The following is a 17,739-nucleotide window of genomic DNA, read 5'->3' on the forward strand; positions in this document are numbered from 1 at the left end:
TGGTAGGTTTGGCTCAAAAATCATTCCCAAAGCACATGCCTCTCCTGCTATCTCAGTGCAGCACAGATTTGGCTCAGAAGTGCCCTCCATCACTTTAGTATCTAAATAACTTACAAACTAACTTTATCCTCACAAGACCTGGGTGATTTAGCAATGTGATTGCACCCCGTATACAGCTGGGGAAGCAGGGCACAGAGAGGCTAACTGACTTGCCCAAGGTCACACAAAGAATCTGTGGCAGAGTCAAGCACTGAACTTGGATCTCTGTCCTGAGCCTTAGGCTAGTGTCTTAACCATGAAACCATCCTTCTCTCTATTTGACCTTAAAATGCAGTTCTGTTCTGAACTGTGCCATTGTGGGGTCCAAAGTTTATTATGTCTCACTGATTCCACGTTAAATATGACCAGTTCACCAATTAAAAGCTGTTTTTTCTAAAACTCTTAAAACTCGCCTTTAGGACTGAAAGTCAAGCTGGGTTCTTCCTGGCTTGTGTATCATCTCCAGCAATAAAGATTTTGCTGCCCAAATGGTGCCCTCAGTTACATCTGTGCAAGACCATTATTCCCGAGAGATGGGGATTAAATTTGATTATGAAGTTAATTTCCCTATCGGGATAGAATATTAGAAGATATATCAGATATTAGAATCCATCAGTTGCCTTGGAGTTTCGCATTTGCCCTAACTTGAAATACCTGTGTTTGTTTTTAGAGTGCTACTGGGCAAGGAGTTTCTTTTGACTGATTGGGTCAGTGATGGCTGGATTGCTTACGGAGGCTGAGAGCTGTAATGTATGCACCATAGTCTGAAAATGTCCATGGTCATCAACATTTGGAGGAACTCCATTTTCTGTACTCAGGTAAAGTGTATTTACTAGTGTGTTTGTTAAGAGACAGTTTTGTTGGAGGGGGAGATTTTGGTGGTGTTTCCCCCTTCCTCCTCTCCCCAAAATGATATCATAGAAGATTAGGGTTGGAAAAGACCTCAGGAGGCCATCTAGTCCAACCCCTGCTCAAAGCAGGACCAGCCCCAACTAAATCATCCCAGCGAGGCCTTAAAACCCTCTAAGGATGGAGATTCCTCCACCACCTCCCTAGGTAACCCATTCCAGTACTTCACCACCCTCCTAGTGAAATAGTGTTTCCTAATATACAATCTAGACCTCCCCCACTACAACTTGAGACCATTGCTCCTTGTTCTGTCATCTGCCACCACTGAGAACAGCTGAACTCCATCCTCTTTGGAACCCTCCTTCAAGTAGTTGAAGGCTGCTGTCAAATTCCCCCTTGCTTTTCTCTTCTGCAGACTAAATAAGCTCAATTCCCTCAGCCTCTTCTCATAAGTCATGTGCCCCAGCCCCCTAATCATTTTTGTTGCCCTCTGCTGGACTCTCTCTAATTTGTCCACGTCCTTTCTGTAGTGGGGGCCCCAAAACTGAGCGCAATACTCCAGATGTCACCTCACCAGTGTTGAATAGAGGGGGAATAGTCACTTCCCTCGATCTGCTGGCAATGCTCCTACTAATGCAGCCCAATATGCCTTTAGCCTTCTTGGCAACAAGAGCACACTGTTGACGCAAATGGGACGAGCATATTGGACAAAATCTCTAGAAAGACACCAGTTGATATAAGCCAGCAGCAGTAGGCAGGGGAGTTTCAAAGGAAACATTTTAGAGTCTCAGTTTGACCTAAAGTTTTTATTATCTGGGAAGTCAATACAATTTCTATAAGTGAGTGTATAATTGTGTTGGGGTGCAAGTTAACCCTGTTCAACTAACATCGTATTGAGTTGTCTGGATTGGAAACTGTGGAGGAAGAGGAAGAGCAAAAAGCAGGAATAGTGAGAGACAGAAAAGGAGAAGGAACTCCCTTTCTTTCTCAGCCTGCTTCCCAGTGAAGACCGATGAGGCTGTGAGGTGAGAACAAGCAGTAAAAAGGGATCATATAGGGGTTTTGGTGACATGAAAATGCCTTGCAGCATCTTCTGGGACTGGGAGAACAAATCCACCCTGCTTATTCTAGAGAGGGTGATTTTTTCAGTTTTGAAGGTAGATATTAAATTTGATTTAGACTCTCAGACTGGGGGAAGATGTGGAGCTGTACCTTCCTAATGTATAACTAAGAGCTGTGAGGATACATTCTTTAAGACTGGATGGTCCCCCTCCATCCTTATCAAGGCTGAGCAGGCAGAACCTAACAGAAGGAGTAAGGGGTTGTCCAGTGCTTGTGAGATATAATTGCAGATGGCTGTCCACAGGAGGGTTAGCATGTGGAAGGAGTAAAGGATGTGTGCTTTTGGGGCCTGTGAATTGGTTGTATCTCTAGGAGGTTCTCTTCTCTCTGATGTTCCTGGCCTGTAATCTGGCTAGTTACCATCAGAATCTGTCCCGTCTTCATTTCCTTGTGGTTGTCCTACAAAGAGTGATAAACATGACAAACCTAGTTTATCTTCCCTTCAACTCCCTTTGTGGGACAATTCACACTGCAGAAGGGGGAAAAAAGCTTCAAGTAACAGCCTCTAGGAGCTACTTATCAGGTACATTCTAGACTTAACCAAGACAGGAGCAATTACTTCATTCGCCTTCCACCAAACACAAACAAAAAACAAAACAAGAGTTCAGTCTCTCATTCTGTTTGAAAATGATACATTTTGTTAGAACCATGTCTGAGCACAACACCACTCCTCTGGTGGAATTTATCTGCCTACACTTTGGTGGCCAATGTTGCTAATTGATACCGGCTCTCTGCCACTCTGATCCTTATTGAGGAAAAAGTGGAACGAAGAACTTGGACTCCCTCTGGGAGATAAAACTTGGAAATAAGTCTGGCACAAAAGCCTATTCAGTAAATTTATTTAGAGAGTTCCTTAAGAGGCAGATTCATAGAACATCTCTGTTTTGCTTCAAGAGTTTTAATAATGGAACAGCAACAGAGAGAGACAAAAGTTGCCATCCAGCTGGAATATGATCCACTGGTGGCTGAGTCACCTTTGGGAGCTCTGGTGTGGTGTTCCCCTTATCAATGGATTATCGCTAAACCCTCAAATGAGAATATTAAATTTCAGCTATTCAGAAACAAATGGTAAGTCATTTCTTGAAATACTGGTGATTATTTAGGGCTTGACGGTGCTGTATAGACACTGGGCCCTGTGCGGAGCTACTTTGCACTAGGAGACATTATATTAAAGAGGACAAAGGATCTACAACTACTATAGTACAACCTAAGGGAGATCTCCAATAATTGAAGGTCAAGATTTTCACAGATAGGAACTTAAAGTCAGATTCCTAAATCCTGATATAGGCTATTGAACAAAGCTCTAATTCAGCAAGTCCCACTGCAGTCAGTTATACAGACACATGAAATCAAGGGGGTTTAGGCACATGCTTAAAATTAAAGGGTTGACTTAAGTATGTGTTTAAGCACTATACTGAATTAGTGCCTCTGTCAGCTGGCTTTTAAAAGGGTTCTGAGCCTCCAGCAGTTCCCATTTAAATAAATAGGATCCTTATTTAGAGTATGGATATCGTGTTCATTTTTTAAGCACTTTGGTGGGCTCCTGGGGATGGAAGGCACTATAGAAATATATTGCAGCTGGCGCCAAGCCAAAAACCTGGATCTAAACATTCCTCAGACTTTGCGGCTGGATCTGAATTTTGTGGCTAGGACCAATTTTATGCTGAGCTCATCAGTGTGCCATTTTGTGGGCTGCACACTTAGTTGCTGGATGAGCAGAAAGCTAATCTCGTATTTTTTTCTTCACGATCGAGTGGGGGAGGAGGGAAAGGGAACTTTGCATAGACATATAAAGCTTTACCACATTGCATTGAAGGGGCATAAAAAGCAGAACAGTAAAGGAACTTTCACATCTTTTGGCTATTTCATCAAAGGCTTTCTGTCTGTACAATTCACAGGCAATATTGCTCCGATCATGGTTTGTATGTATATGGTTTGCCAAAGGGTCACATTTCCTGAAATCCAGTTTTTTAAAAAGATAAGAACCATATTTATTTATCCAGCTTGTGGCATGAAGAATTGCAAATCAATTAAAAAAAAAAAGTCAGCGCATCAAAAAGATGCCAATACATAAAACAAATATTATTTATATTTCTCTGCTAAATGCCTAGCACACATTTGGGAACTTTAAAAGAGTGATTGTTTGTTTACATTGATTTTTTGCACATTCTCCTAATTTTCTTCAGCACCTCTGTAGAATATGCTCTGTTGCTCATGTTCAATGCATGTAATTATCGGAGGCTATTAGTGGAGGCCTGAGGTTGTGGTATCTTCTGTATGACACCTATCTTTAAACCACTATCTCACTCTATCTTTGTCTAGGTGCTTATATGGCTCTCATTATCTGTAGCCTACAGAGAGGATGCTTGCTTATGTTATAGAATTGTTGATATGTAAGTAGGCCCCAAAATCTATTTCTTTGACAATTGTCAAGGGAGGCCTGGTAAAATATGAGTAAAGTAAAGTGACACAATTCAGAGGCAAGTTGAAGATAAATTAGGGCATACATAACCCCAGGTTATGTTGTAAATGTGTTTTGGTAATGTGTTACTGGTTTTTACAAGTGTTTTTGATAAATTGTTAATGTTTTGGAAAATGCTATTTATATTGATAGTTATTGGTATGACTAATATATATTTTTTTGAGATGGGGCAACCAAAACAGCACACAGTATTCAAGCTGTAGGTTTATTGTGGATTTATATAGTGGCATTATGATATTTTCTGTCTTCTTTCCTAATAGTTCCTAACATTCTTTTCACTTTTGTGACTGCCCCGGCACATTGAGCGGATGTTTTCAGAGAACTAACTGCAAAGACTCCGAGCTTGCTTTCCAGATTGGTAACGGCTTATTTAGACCCCATCATTCTGTACGTATACTTGAGATAATTTTTTTCAGGGCGTGTTACTTTGCACTCATCTACATTGAATTTCATCTGCCATTTTGTCACTCCATCACCCAATTTTATGAGATCCCTTTGTAACTCTTCACACTCAGCTTTGGACTGAACTATTTTGAGTAATTTTGTATTGTCCACAAATTTTGCCAGCTCACTGTTTACCCTTTTTTCCAGGTCACTTATGAATATGTTAAGCAGTACAGGTCCCAGATTCTAGGGGAAACACATTATTTACTTCTTTCCATTGTGAAAATTGACCATTTATTCCTATCCTTTGTTTCCTATCTTTTAACCAATTACTGATCCATGAGAGGAACTTCCTCTTATCCCATGACTGCTTACGAGCTTTTAGTGTGGGACCTTGTCAAAGGCCTTCTCAAAGTCCAAGTACACCATATCTACTGGATTGTCCTTGTCCACATGCTTGTTGACCCCCTCAAAGAATTCTCATAGATTGGTGAGGCATGATTTCCCTTTACAAAAGCTGTGTTGACTCTTTCCTAACATACTGTGTTTAATCTATGTGTCTGATAATTCTGTTCTTTAATATAGTTTCATCCAATTTTCCCAGTGCTGAAGATAGGCTTACTGGCCTGTACTTCCCAGAATCACCTCTGGAGCCTTTTTAAAATGTTGGCGGTATATTAGTCATCTAGTCCAGAGGCTGATTTAAGTGATACGTCAATAAAAGGATGCCTGCAGACTCCAAATATGCATTTAATAAGGCTGCTAAAGCTTGGAATGACATGCCTCACACATCAAACTAAAATGATTCCATTGCATTGCATTAAATAATGTCTCATGATGAGGGAATGTGGTCTAGTTCTTAAGGAGGCAAATGACTTCATGGATATATCTACACTGCAAAACAAAGGTGTGCTCCTAACTCAGAATAGCTAACTGCCAGAAGCCGAGACTGGATAACTAGGGATGGGTCACTCAAAATTGCCCTGTCCTGTTCATTCCCTCTGAAGCACCTGGCACTGGCCACTGTCAGAGAGAGGATACTAGGCTACATGGATCATTGGTCTGACCCAATATGGCCGTTTTTCTGTTCTTACATAACCAACTTAAGTGAAAATAACAGTAAAGAGCCAGCAACTCTGCTTTTAACCCTGATTAGCAGCTTGAGTTCAACCTTAGGCTGCTGTATATGCTTGAACTCAAGCTGTTAACCCAAATGAAAAGCCAAGTTGCCATCTCTTCACTGCTGTTTTAATCCAAGTTAGCTAACAGGAGTTAGTTCACCTAAGTTAAGAACACACTTTTTTTTTTCCTTCAGGATAAACATACCTTATGACTTCCCAGTTCTAGTTTTAGATCCACCATAAACTAGCTCTATGCAACAGTTAACCCATCTGTGAAATAGGGCAATTGATATTTTCATACCTCCCAGGGTGTTTGTGGGTCTTAATTCATGTTAGCACAGCACTCGGCGATCTTTAGATGAAAGTCACTTTGTAGGTGCAGTGAATGCTCATTAGCACACCCTGTCATCATCAAACACAGCATGATTCAGTCCATCAGTGTCATTCATGAGATATATTAAACACAAGCTGTTATCTTTACCAAAAAAAAAAATCATTTTAAAGGGGCAAACTTAAAGGAAAAAAATCAGTTTAATTTGTTAATGCTGTCATCTGATACTGAATTCACCCCCAGCATCTAGGTCTTGGATAGTTGGTGGTGATCTTACAAACTAATGCATGTTTTGTACCACAAGAATGCAATGAGCTACATACTGACCTTCAACAATCAGACTAAAGGTCCTTTTTGACCTTAGGATCTATAAATCTATGCAATCTGTCATGGTACTCCATATATGTGTTTGCCTTCTTATAAAACTAGGACCAACCAAGGTTAATTTTGCTGATCACCACCATCAGTAACTATCTGATTTATCCAATGTATTTTTCAAGCTCTGTACAACTGCTCTTTAGGAGATTTATTATTTATACACGAGTGGGATTTCCAAGTACCCCAAATAGTAGCAAGATTTTTCAAAAGTGCTTAGCACCCAGCAACTCCCATAGTGACTCTTCTGACCTGATTTTTCCAAAGATCTCTGTACCCAGCTTTCTGAGCTCTTTCAAAAATCAGGCCACTTATTTTCGTGCCTAAATGGAAGTTGAACTCCTGTTTGAAAATCTAGCCAAAATATTCCTTTTATAACTAATAAGGAAAAAATAATGTAACTATTATAACTGACATAAAGAAATTATAATATCGGGGGTAGCTGTGTTAGTCTGTATCCACAAAAACAACGAGTCCGGTGGCACCTTAAAGACTAACAGATTTATTTGGGCATAAGCTTTTGTGGGTAAAAAATTCACTTCTTCAGATGTATGGAGTGAAAATTACAGATGCAGGCATTATTATACATGAAGAGAAGGGAGTTACCTTACAAGTGGTGAACCAGTGTTGACAGGGCCAATTCAGTCAGGGTGGATGGGGTCCACTCTGAATAATTGATGAGGAGGTGTCAATACCAAGAGAGGGAAAGTTGCTTTTGTAGTGAGCCAGCCACTCCCAGTCCCTATTCAAGCCCAAATTAATGGTGTTAAATTTGCAAATGAATTTTAGTTCTGCAGTTTCTCTTTGAAGTCTGTTTTTGAAGTTTTTTTGTTGAAGTATGGCTACTTTTAAATCTGTTATGGAATGTCCAGGGAGATTGAAGTATTCTCCTACTGGCTTTGTATGTTACCATTCCTGACGTCTGATTTGTGTCCATTTATTCTTTTACGTAGAGACTGTCCAGTTTGGTCAATGTACATGGCAGAGGGGCATTGCTGGCACATGGTGGCATATATCACATTTAGTAGATGTGCAGGTGAATGAGTCCCTGATGGTGTGGCTTATGTGGTTGGGTCCTCTGATGGTGTTGCTAGAATAGATAGGGGGACAGAGTAGGCAATGAGGTTTGTTACAGGGATTGGTTCCTCGGTTAGTGATTCTGTGGTGTGGTGTGTAGTTGCTGGTGAGTATTTGCTTCAGGTTGGGGGGGGGGCACTCTGTAAGCCAGGGCTGGCCTGCCTCCCAAGTCTGAAAGAAATTCTAGTATCTTTATCATTTAAGGCAAGTTCTTGGAGAGTTCTCTAACCTGTATTTTGCAGAGACACAGTGGAAGTATATTTCCTTAGTTCTCAATAAAGGCAAGATGGTGTAATGGCAGAAAGAAGGAAATGTTGGGTTATGATTACAATTTTTCTACTCTATTTTTCTAATGTTGGCCTCATCCATTAGCCATGCGATGTCAATGAATTAGTTTTGAGCAACACCATAGAAAAATATTTCTTATTACAGGTTTCAGAGTAGCAGCGGTGCCATCCACAGCCTCAGAAACAACTCTGACATCATAATCAAAAAGGCTCGACAAAGAAGGTGCTGTCATCATCATGAATAGGTCGGATTATGAACAAGAGGCTACTAGGCAGCTCTCCAACACCACTTTCTACAAGCCATTACCCTCTGATCCCACTGAAGGTTACCAAGAGAAACTACAGCATTTGCTCAAGAAACTCCCTGAAAAAGCACAAGAACAAATCCGCACAGACACACCCCTGGAACCCTGACCTGGGGTATTCTATCTGCTACCCAAGATCCATAAACCTGGAAATCCTGGACGCCCCATCATCTCAGGCATTGGTACCCTGACAGCAGGATTGTCTGGCTATGTAGACTCCCTCCTCAGGCCCTACGTTACCAGCACTCCCAGCTATCTTCGAGACACCACTGACTTCCTGAGGAAACTACAATCCATTGGTGATCTTCCTAAAAACACCATCCTAGCCACTATGGATGTAGAAGCCCTCTACACCAACATTCCACACACAGATGGACTACAAGCCGTCAGGAACAGTATCCCCGATAATGTCACGGCTAACCTGGTGGCTGAACTTTGTGACTTTGTCCTCACCCATAACTATTTCACATTTGGGGACACTGTATACCTTCAAATCAGCAGCACTGTGATGGGTACCCGCATGGCCCCACAGTATGCCAACATTTTTATGGCTGACTTAGAACAACGCTTCCTCAGCTCTCGTCCCCTAATGCCCCTACTCTATTTGCGCTACATTGATGACATCTTCATCATCTGGACCCATGGAAAAGAAGCCCTTGAGGAATTCCACCATGATTTCAACAATTTCCATCCCACTATCAACCTCAGCCTGGACCAGTCCATACAAGAGATCCACTTCCTGGACACTACGGTGCTAATAAGCGATGGTCACATAAACACCATCCTATATCAGAAGCCTACTGACCGCTATTCCTACCTACATGCCTCTAGCTTTCATCCAGATCACACCACACGATCCATTGTCTACAGCCAAGCTCTACGATATAACCGCATTTACTCCAACCCTCAGACAGAGAAAAACACCTACAAGATCTCTATCATGCATTCTTACAACTACAATATCCACCTGCTGAAGTGAAGAAACAGATTGACAGAGCCAGAAGAGTACCCAGAAGTCACCTACTACAGGACAGGCCCAACAAAGAAAATAACAGAATGCCACTAGCCATCACCTTCAGCCCCCTATAAAACCTCTCCAATGCATCATCAAGGATCTACAACCTATCCTGAAGGATGATCCATCACTCTCACAGATCTTGGGAGACAGGCCAGTCCTTGCTTACAGACAGCCCCCCAACCTGAAGCAAATACTCACCAGCAACCACACACCACACAACAGAACCACTAATCCAGGAACCTATCCTTGCAACAAAGCCCGTTGACAACTCCGTCCACATATCTATTCAGGGGACACCATCATAGGGCCTAATCACATCAGCCACACTATCAGAGGCTTGTTCACCTGCACATCTACCAATGTGATATATGCCATCATGTGCCAGCAATGCCCCTCTGCCATGTACATTGGTCAAACTGGACAGTCTCTACGTAAAAGAATAAATGGACACAAATCTGACATCAAGAATTATAACATTCAAAAAACCAGTCGGAGAACACTTCAATCTCTCCGGTCACTCGATTACAGACCTGAGAATGGCTATCCTTCAACAAAAAAACTTCAAAAACAGACTCCAGCGAGAGACTGCTGAATTGGAATTAATTTGCAAACTGGATACAATTAACTTAGGCTTGAATAGAGACTGGGAGTGGATGAGTCATTACACAAAGTAAAATTATTTCCCCATGTTATTTCTCCCCTCCACCCCCACCCCCAACCTCCACTGTTCCTCAGACATTCTTGTTAACTGCTGGAAATGGCCCACCTTGCTTGTCACCATGAAAAGTTTTCCTCCTTCCCCCCTGCTCCTGCTGGTAATAGCTCATCTTAAGTGATCACTTTCCTTACAGTGTGTATGATAAAACCCATTGTTTCATGTTCTGTGTGTGTGTACATAAATCTCCCCACTGTATTTTCCACCGAATGCATCCGATGAAGTGAGCTGTAGCTCACGAAAGCTTAAGCTCAAATAAATTTGTTAGTCTCTAAGGTGCCACAAGTACTCCTTTTTTTATTTCTTATTAGGATCCCAAAGGAGAACCCATAGAAAAGCCCAGTGGATTCAGGATAGTGAGAGGAAATCATACCTCATCTATTGCAGAACCCCTAGAGACTTCTGTTGCAATAGTAGGTAAGGGGGTGGGGGGCTCTGTGCACTTTGTAAAGTATGAGCTTGTGCAGAGACGTGCCTGCCCCTTTGAGAGACAACTGAGTTGCCATTGTGCCTCCCACTTTCTGAATCTGCCTTTGTGAGAAACACGTGGGCTTGGCTGTGGTCAAAAATTGGCCTCAGTTTAACTGAGATTTTTAGTGAGACCATGATGGTCCGCTGCTGACACAGAACACTGATCTGCCTTAAAGCTGCATTATTTATTCTGAAAACTCCCAAGGCATGATGGGAAAAGGGAGAATATCTTTCCCTCTAGTCCCTGCAAGGTCCAGCTGCCGTATTTGCATCACAAATAACCAAACATTCATTTGACTAGAATATAATCTGGGCTACTGGGGAAAGCGTCCTGACTCTCTCTATGGGCAGCTCATCGCTCCTACAGCCTCACTCCTCCTCCTTCCAGATTCTCCTTCCCCCGCAGAGACCCATCTTCCAAACTTTCAGCTCCAATGCCATAATACGGCATTGCATGAAGGATGACTTTGGCCCCGTTTTATTAGGCCCACATTGAAGGTAAATGTTTATTATACAGAGTAACAATATAAGGGTGAAAATAACCTGTTGAGACAAATTCTGCTACCAGTTACATAGGTAACCCGCTTTCTTGCTTGACTGTTAATGACAATGGAACCATTGTCATTAACATTCAAGCAAGAAACTGTTCTAAAAGCAAGTCATGGGCTAATCTTAAAGGAAACAAAAAATGAACTTTCACCTTTTTTTCCCCTCTGGCTTTCTTATTTATAAAGAGGACTTGAATGAGTTGTGGGGTTTTAAGAACATTTTTTAAAATTTGATTTATTGTTTACATTAACTCAGGTTTGGGTCTCCCTGGAAGACTTAATGGCTGTCTGGGAAACTGGTAAGCTTGTGACATCAGAGAAACCAGGCAACTGAAACCCGAAGGACTGAGCAGGGTGGTGGTTTTTCACTCAGGCACTTTAAAAGGCAGACTGGCCTTTGTCTCGTACTTCATTTCATTCCTGCCTGCCCAGTATTCAGGGCCATATGATTTACTCAGTGAATCATGCTCAGCAGCCGTATTCACAAGCTGGAATAAATTTATCTTAGTCTGCTGGCCAATTACACCAACTGACTCCACTATTGTTTATTTTCTTCTGTTGCATCCCTCTTCAGTACTGCTAACAGTGTTCCTTTTGAGCATGGATGGTTTTCCTGGCACTCAGGCCTGCCGGCCTGCCAATCTAATGGACCATATCAGTTATCTAACTACTTGTAAGGGCTCCAATTTCAGGACAGCGTGCAGTTGCTGTAATGAGCTGTTGTGGGCGCGTACCTTTATTGGCTAGAACGTGTCATTCTTCCTCAAGTGTATCTTTTTGAAGCTGTCCCACCCTCTGGTGCATAGGGGGCTACAGGGCCTGCCACAACGAGCTGATGCATGTATGTGGCAAAAAGTATAGTGAGATGGTGTAGTGTAGGGCATAGCTAGTTCAGTGTAGGATGTGAGACTCCTGCTGTTGGCTGGGCTGTCAGCACAAAACGTGCAGACAGAAAGAGGAGCCCCCTTCTGTCGCCTCCAAAATGTTCAGACGCTCCATTTGTCCGTGAGCCTGAGAGCCATTGTGCAAATCTGAGTGGCAAGGGGGCCATTACAGTGAACAGAATTGCGGGTGAAGTTGAGGCACTTGTTATGCCAAATGATGTTGGAAGACTAGAGATCTGCAGCAGGGAATTTGCTGTCTATGCGTATTGTTAAATGCCTCAAAAACTTCATTAACCCAGAGTTAAGGTTGCCCAGTGGTGCCCTGTGCCCTTCCCGAATGTGGAGAATGGCTAACTTAAACCTCTGGAAGCCAGCAGGTACAAAGTTAAGGTACATGTCACCCCTGTAATGCAGCCTTAACTCTGTCCTCTTTGAACGATGCCCCAACCTACCGGGAACACACACTCCCTACCACTCTACCCTTACAGATGCTGTTGGAACACTTTGATAACAGAGCACATAAGCATAGTAGGGTAACGTCTAACACCTTCTCTTGCTGAGGCAAATTTGGGTTTAGGTCAGGCATGGCAAACAGCAGATGCCTACACCTGGCCTGCATTCAACCACGGAGCATACTCCACTCAAACCACCCCAGAAATGCAAAATGTTACCATTCTTTCCCTGAGCCCTAGAGACCACTGTCATGTATGCCGCCAGACTGCTGATAGTCCCCATGGCAGGAAGACACTCCTGTGCACATCTGCAGTCACAACCCACAAAACTCGGCAATAAAATAAGGCAAACTTGATCCTTCAAGTTACTTGAGCACTTTTCTTCACATCATAGCCACAGCTCTGCCAAACTATTCCACCTAATCCTGCTTCCATTCAATGCAGCTACACCTAACACAGTGAATGCAGCTGGAGTGCATGCAGATAAATCTGGAATTTATATCTTTGGAACACAACACAAAAACTGGCACATTCTCTTAGTCCTTCCTCCTGTCTACATATTACAGATAGATTGATTTTAAACTCCCATTGAATCCATTTCACTCTTTTACTGATAATGTGAGAGATTTGTACCAAGATCCATGGTAGATTTGTGGAGCAACTCAAGGTTTAGTAAAGTTATTGCATTTAGCATCACTCAGTGGGGAAAACTGTTGCTGTCTTTTGTTTGATTCCCACCATTTCTTCCCCTTGTCTGTTTGGCAGTATGCATGTGTAATTATATGTGAAAATGAAGCATGTATTTTGCATGATCGTTTACCTAGCTGTCTTTTCGAAAATCTGACCCTTAAGTGTCACTATTGGGTTTCAGAGTCAGCCCCGCTTTGAGATGAATGGGGGAGTTCGTAGCTCTGAACCATTGCTTCTCCCCATTGGACAGCCTTAATTCTGTTCACACTTGGAAGGTTATCTTTGCTACGAGAAGGGCCAGAAACTTACTTGAAAAAAATGAAAATGGAATTCTGCAACATCTTGACTCTGTCATGAGCCCCAGATAGTAAACTGGGCTGGTCATTTTGACACCCCTCCACTTGCCTGTTCATGACCATATAAAGAAGTCTGGCTGTTCCAGCTGTGGCTTAACACGTGGATCTGTGACTTCTTTGATAAATTTTGATAGAAAGAGCCATCAGTTAACACAGTGAGTGAGCACCCTGCCTCCACCCTCGCCACACAACGTTGTTTGCAAATGGAACCCCCGTGGAGCTTTCCTTGGTTCCTAGGTGCCTGCTAGTAACTGAGGCAGAGAGACGCTGTCCCTGGGACACAGCGGGGTCTTGGGCAGACTTAGAGTCCCAGATACGAGGCAATCAAGTGGGAGAAAGGGGAGAAGCTAGTTCTGCCGGCTTTGAGGGAGTTTTTGCCGCCTGTGCTTGGATGGCCACCAGACCGCTTGCTTAAAGGAGGAAGAGAGAGAGAGAGAAGGATTAAAACAAGGATGATTGATGGGTTAAGCCTAGGGAACGGAATAAGCCTAACTTATGAGGAAGGGTCTCATGACAGGGCAGCCCCTGAGAAGCCATGTTGTGAGGAGAGAGAAGCCACGTACATAGAGAGGAGCTAGCTACAGAAGGGAAAATGTGTTTTTTGGTGAGCTAAAGAGTCCCATGACAGCATGCAGGGTTACCCTGAAAACTGGCCTCTGGGTCGCTGGCAACAATGTTCCTAAACTTGTTCTAGTTCCTGTTGATGGTAGCTCTCAGTCTATAGGTTTCAGCTGGGAAAGCTCCCAACTAGTTAAGGACTAGATTAGTTCCTTAGCTCTCTAGCTAAAGCAGTTACCACATGGGAAGAAATGCTTCTTGCTGCTAGATCAGGATCTCCTGCGTGTTTTGATCTACAGTTAGGCTTTTATAGAAGAAGAAATAGGGATTTAGGACATTTAGAGTTATTTTGGATCGGGTCTGTGCCTGTTCCCTGAGTACCTCTGTGGGGAGAGGTACCTCAGAGGCAGAAGCTCTTTTCCACTTTTTGTAATGCAAAATTCTATAAGCCCAGCATGGGGTAGTGTGGACCTTGACCCCATCAGCCCCCTCCTACAGCTGCTGAGGGAACCAGGCCATGATCTGAACCGGAGGATCATCCAAGTCACAGCGTTTGAGTGCATCAACCCTTAGGTAAGTAGTCAGAGCCATTGTCTGGAAGATACCTATCCACTGACTGTGTCCTAAAGTGGTGGGATACTTTGCTCTCCACTACTATCAAATACACCAACCTCACCAGCCAGCCAGGGCCCCAACACAGTATGTGTACCGACAGGACATTATTTTTCTCTGCTCTAAGTCACGGGGTTAGGCACTTATGACCCTAAAAGTATTCGTTTGCATTGTTAATTAATGTTCACCTTTTGTTCAATACAATTACTCAGTCTGATATACTGTGTGTTTCTGTTATTCCTTGCGAGTCTCCATATATGAGGTGGCCGGATCAGGATTAGACAGTGGTTAGAATTTTTTCCCTTCTAAGCAGCACCCTGGCACTTTTGCCAGGAAGGCATGCAGGAAGAGGCACCACCAAGTGATTGTGTATCAGGACAAGTGAAAGAAATCATTGAAAAGGGCAGTGTGAGGAAGTAGAATCACTGCTACATTCACTGGGAGGTTGGTAATACGACGCCCAATGGCCCATTGACGACATTGGTATGTTAGTGAATTTGCACAAAACACAGAGCACGAAAAACATCAACATTTAAGAGAAGCACTATGTGAAGGTTGTTGTCTTGCTCCTCTCCTTTCAACCACCAGCAAGCTCATGGAAAGAGCGCTACTGATACCATCGAAGACATCCTCCCAGCAGAGAAAGGTGGGATTTCTCCTGAAGAGGAACTGCTGTGACCAAGTAACTTCACTTACTGGCCACATTGAGGCAGGATTCCAACGTGAATTGAAAATAGGGATCACCCTTGTTGATCTGTCCTGGGCATATAACACTGGGCCTCTTCCTCAAGATCTCCCATGTCATTCACTGCTGGCGAATGATCTGCCTCTTGGTGGCAATGAGTGGGGACCGTTGCTTTAAGGTACACCTGAATGGCCAGAGCAGTAAACCAAGACCTCTTAAGTCGGGCATCCCTCAGGGCTCAGTCCTGGCCCTGATACTTTTTAATCTATGCACCGTGGATATACCAGCGACAGAATCAAGGAAATTCAGGGATGCGGATGACATTTCCCTAACTGTTCAGCATACAAGCGTTCATATCATCAACTGCAGCCTAACCTGAGATCTTAGCACAATTACTGATTATTTCCAAAGCTGGAAACTTAGGCCTAACCCCCCAAAAATCCATGGTAACCGCTTTCCATCAGAACAATAAAATGGATAACACCAAACTCGATGTGCAGTTCTGTGGTGAGAGCGTCAGCCACGAGGCTAACCCAAGGTATTTTAGCGTTACACTGGACTGGAGTTTGACCTTTCAACAAAAAGAAAAGGAGTACTTGTGGCACCTTAGAGACTAACAAATTTATTTGAGCATAAGCTTTCGTGAGCTACAGCTCACTTCATCGGATGCATTCGGTGGAAAATACAGTGGGGAGATTTATATACACACACAGAGAACATGAAACAATGGGTTTTATCATACACACTTAAGGAGAGTGATCACTTAAGATGAGCTATTACCAGCAGGAAGGGGGGGGGAAGGAGGAAAACCTTTCAACAACACCTCGAGAAGACACATGATAAGGTCAGGTCTCATGTCGTGCTTATCAGAAAATTGGCTGGAACATCATGGGGCTCCAGTCCACGGACCTTACAAACCACAACAATTGCCTTGGCATATTCTGCAGCTGAATATTGTGTGCCAGTGTGGTCTCAGAGCAGTCGCACTCAACTTCTTGACACTCAACTCAAGAATGCTAGGCGCACAGTTTCAGGGATGCTCAAATTGACTCCAGTTGACTGGCTCCCAGTACTATCGCACATCCAGTCTCCACAGATGAGAAGAACTGCTCAGACATCTCGCTTTCTTAACCATGTCAATGCAAACGTGAGGATCCTGCTGAATGATGACCTGCACAACCTGCTAAAGACGAGATTAAAATCCCGAGAACCTCTATAGAACCGTATCAAGACCCTTACACCCAACTTCGATGCTGAGGCTCTATGAAGAGTCACATGGAGCATTTCGACCACTCAAAACACACAGCTCATCACTGACCCTGCTGAGGAACCACCGGGTTTTGATTTATGTTGGAGAGACTGCAGATTGAATTGCATCAGGACATCTCATGGAAGATGTGGACAAACCCTCTTTAAATGGAAAATGAGACAAATACCTGTATATGACTGTGATCACCAGGTACAAATGATGGAACACATCATATCTGAGGTTGCCATTCATTTTTTTTGCCAGGGGCCTGAAGGACATTCACCAGCTCACTGCTGTGGCAATGTGCTGGCTATCAAACTTAGATATACATTTGTATCATTGCTACCTACCCAAACCATACAAAAGAAGAAAGAAATCACTCAGCCAAGGTTCAACCCAGACCTGTTCATCAACCGCGCAAGAAGAGTGATGCCAGAGGAGGTAACTGGGTAGCATAGGAGCATTACACAAAGGCTGGGAGTTTATTTTCCATGTCACATGCATGAGGTTAGCTAATGGTGTGTTTCTATATGTAGCCATGGGTTGTAATGGACACATTTGGATATAGTTGGAAATTAGCTAGAAAGTTACTGGGTTAGGTCATTGTTGACAGTGGATGAAAAACTTGTGCCAATTGCACATGGTACTCAGTCTCTTTGGATTGCTGAGTGAAGCTGGGTTCTTCCTGGTTCAGTTACTTAAAATAATTTGGGGTGACTTTGTCAAGTTGTAGATTTGTAATTTGGTGATATGCACTGAAATGTAAAGGAGTACTTGTGGCACCTTAGAGACTAACAAATTTATTTGAGCATAAGCTTTCGTGAGCTACAGCTCACTTCATCGGATGCATTTGGTGGAAAATACAGAGGGGAGATTGATATACACACACAGAGAACATGAAACAATGGGTTTTATCATACACACTGTAAGGAGAGTGATCACTTAAGATGAGCCATCACCAGCAGCAGGGTGGGAGGGAGGAAAACCTTTCATAGTGACAAGCAAGGTAGGCTATTTCCAGCAGTTAACAAGAACATCTGAGAAACAGTGGGGGGGGGGGGTGGGGGAGAAACAACATGGGGAAATAGTTTTACTTTGTGTAATGACTCATCCATTCCCAGTCTCTATT

At 43.0% G+C, this 17,739-nt stretch overlaps 1 long non-coding RNA gene across 1 annotated transcript in view; it reads left to right on the plus strand.

Annotated features, from left to right (window-relative positions):
• Positions 1–15,987, plus strand: part of LOC122459734 — a 28,100-nt gene extending 12,113 nt beyond the window's left edge. Inside the window, exons 2-3 of the long non-coding RNA XR_006280602.1 lie at positions 710–857; positions 11,381–15,987. This is a non-coding gene — a long non-coding RNA (uncharacterized LOC122459734). The remainder of the gene's footprint in view (positions 1–709; positions 858–11,380) is intronic.
• Positions 15,988–17,739: the final 1,752 nt, after the last annotated feature.

Source organism: Dermochelys coriacea, chromosome 4, assembly GCF_009764565.3.
Source record: "Dermochelys coriacea isolate rDerCor1 chromosome 4, rDerCor1.pri.v4, whole genome shotgun sequence".
NCBI classification, from domain to species: Eukaryota; Metazoa; Chordata; order Testudines; family Dermochelyidae; genus Dermochelys; species Dermochelys coriacea.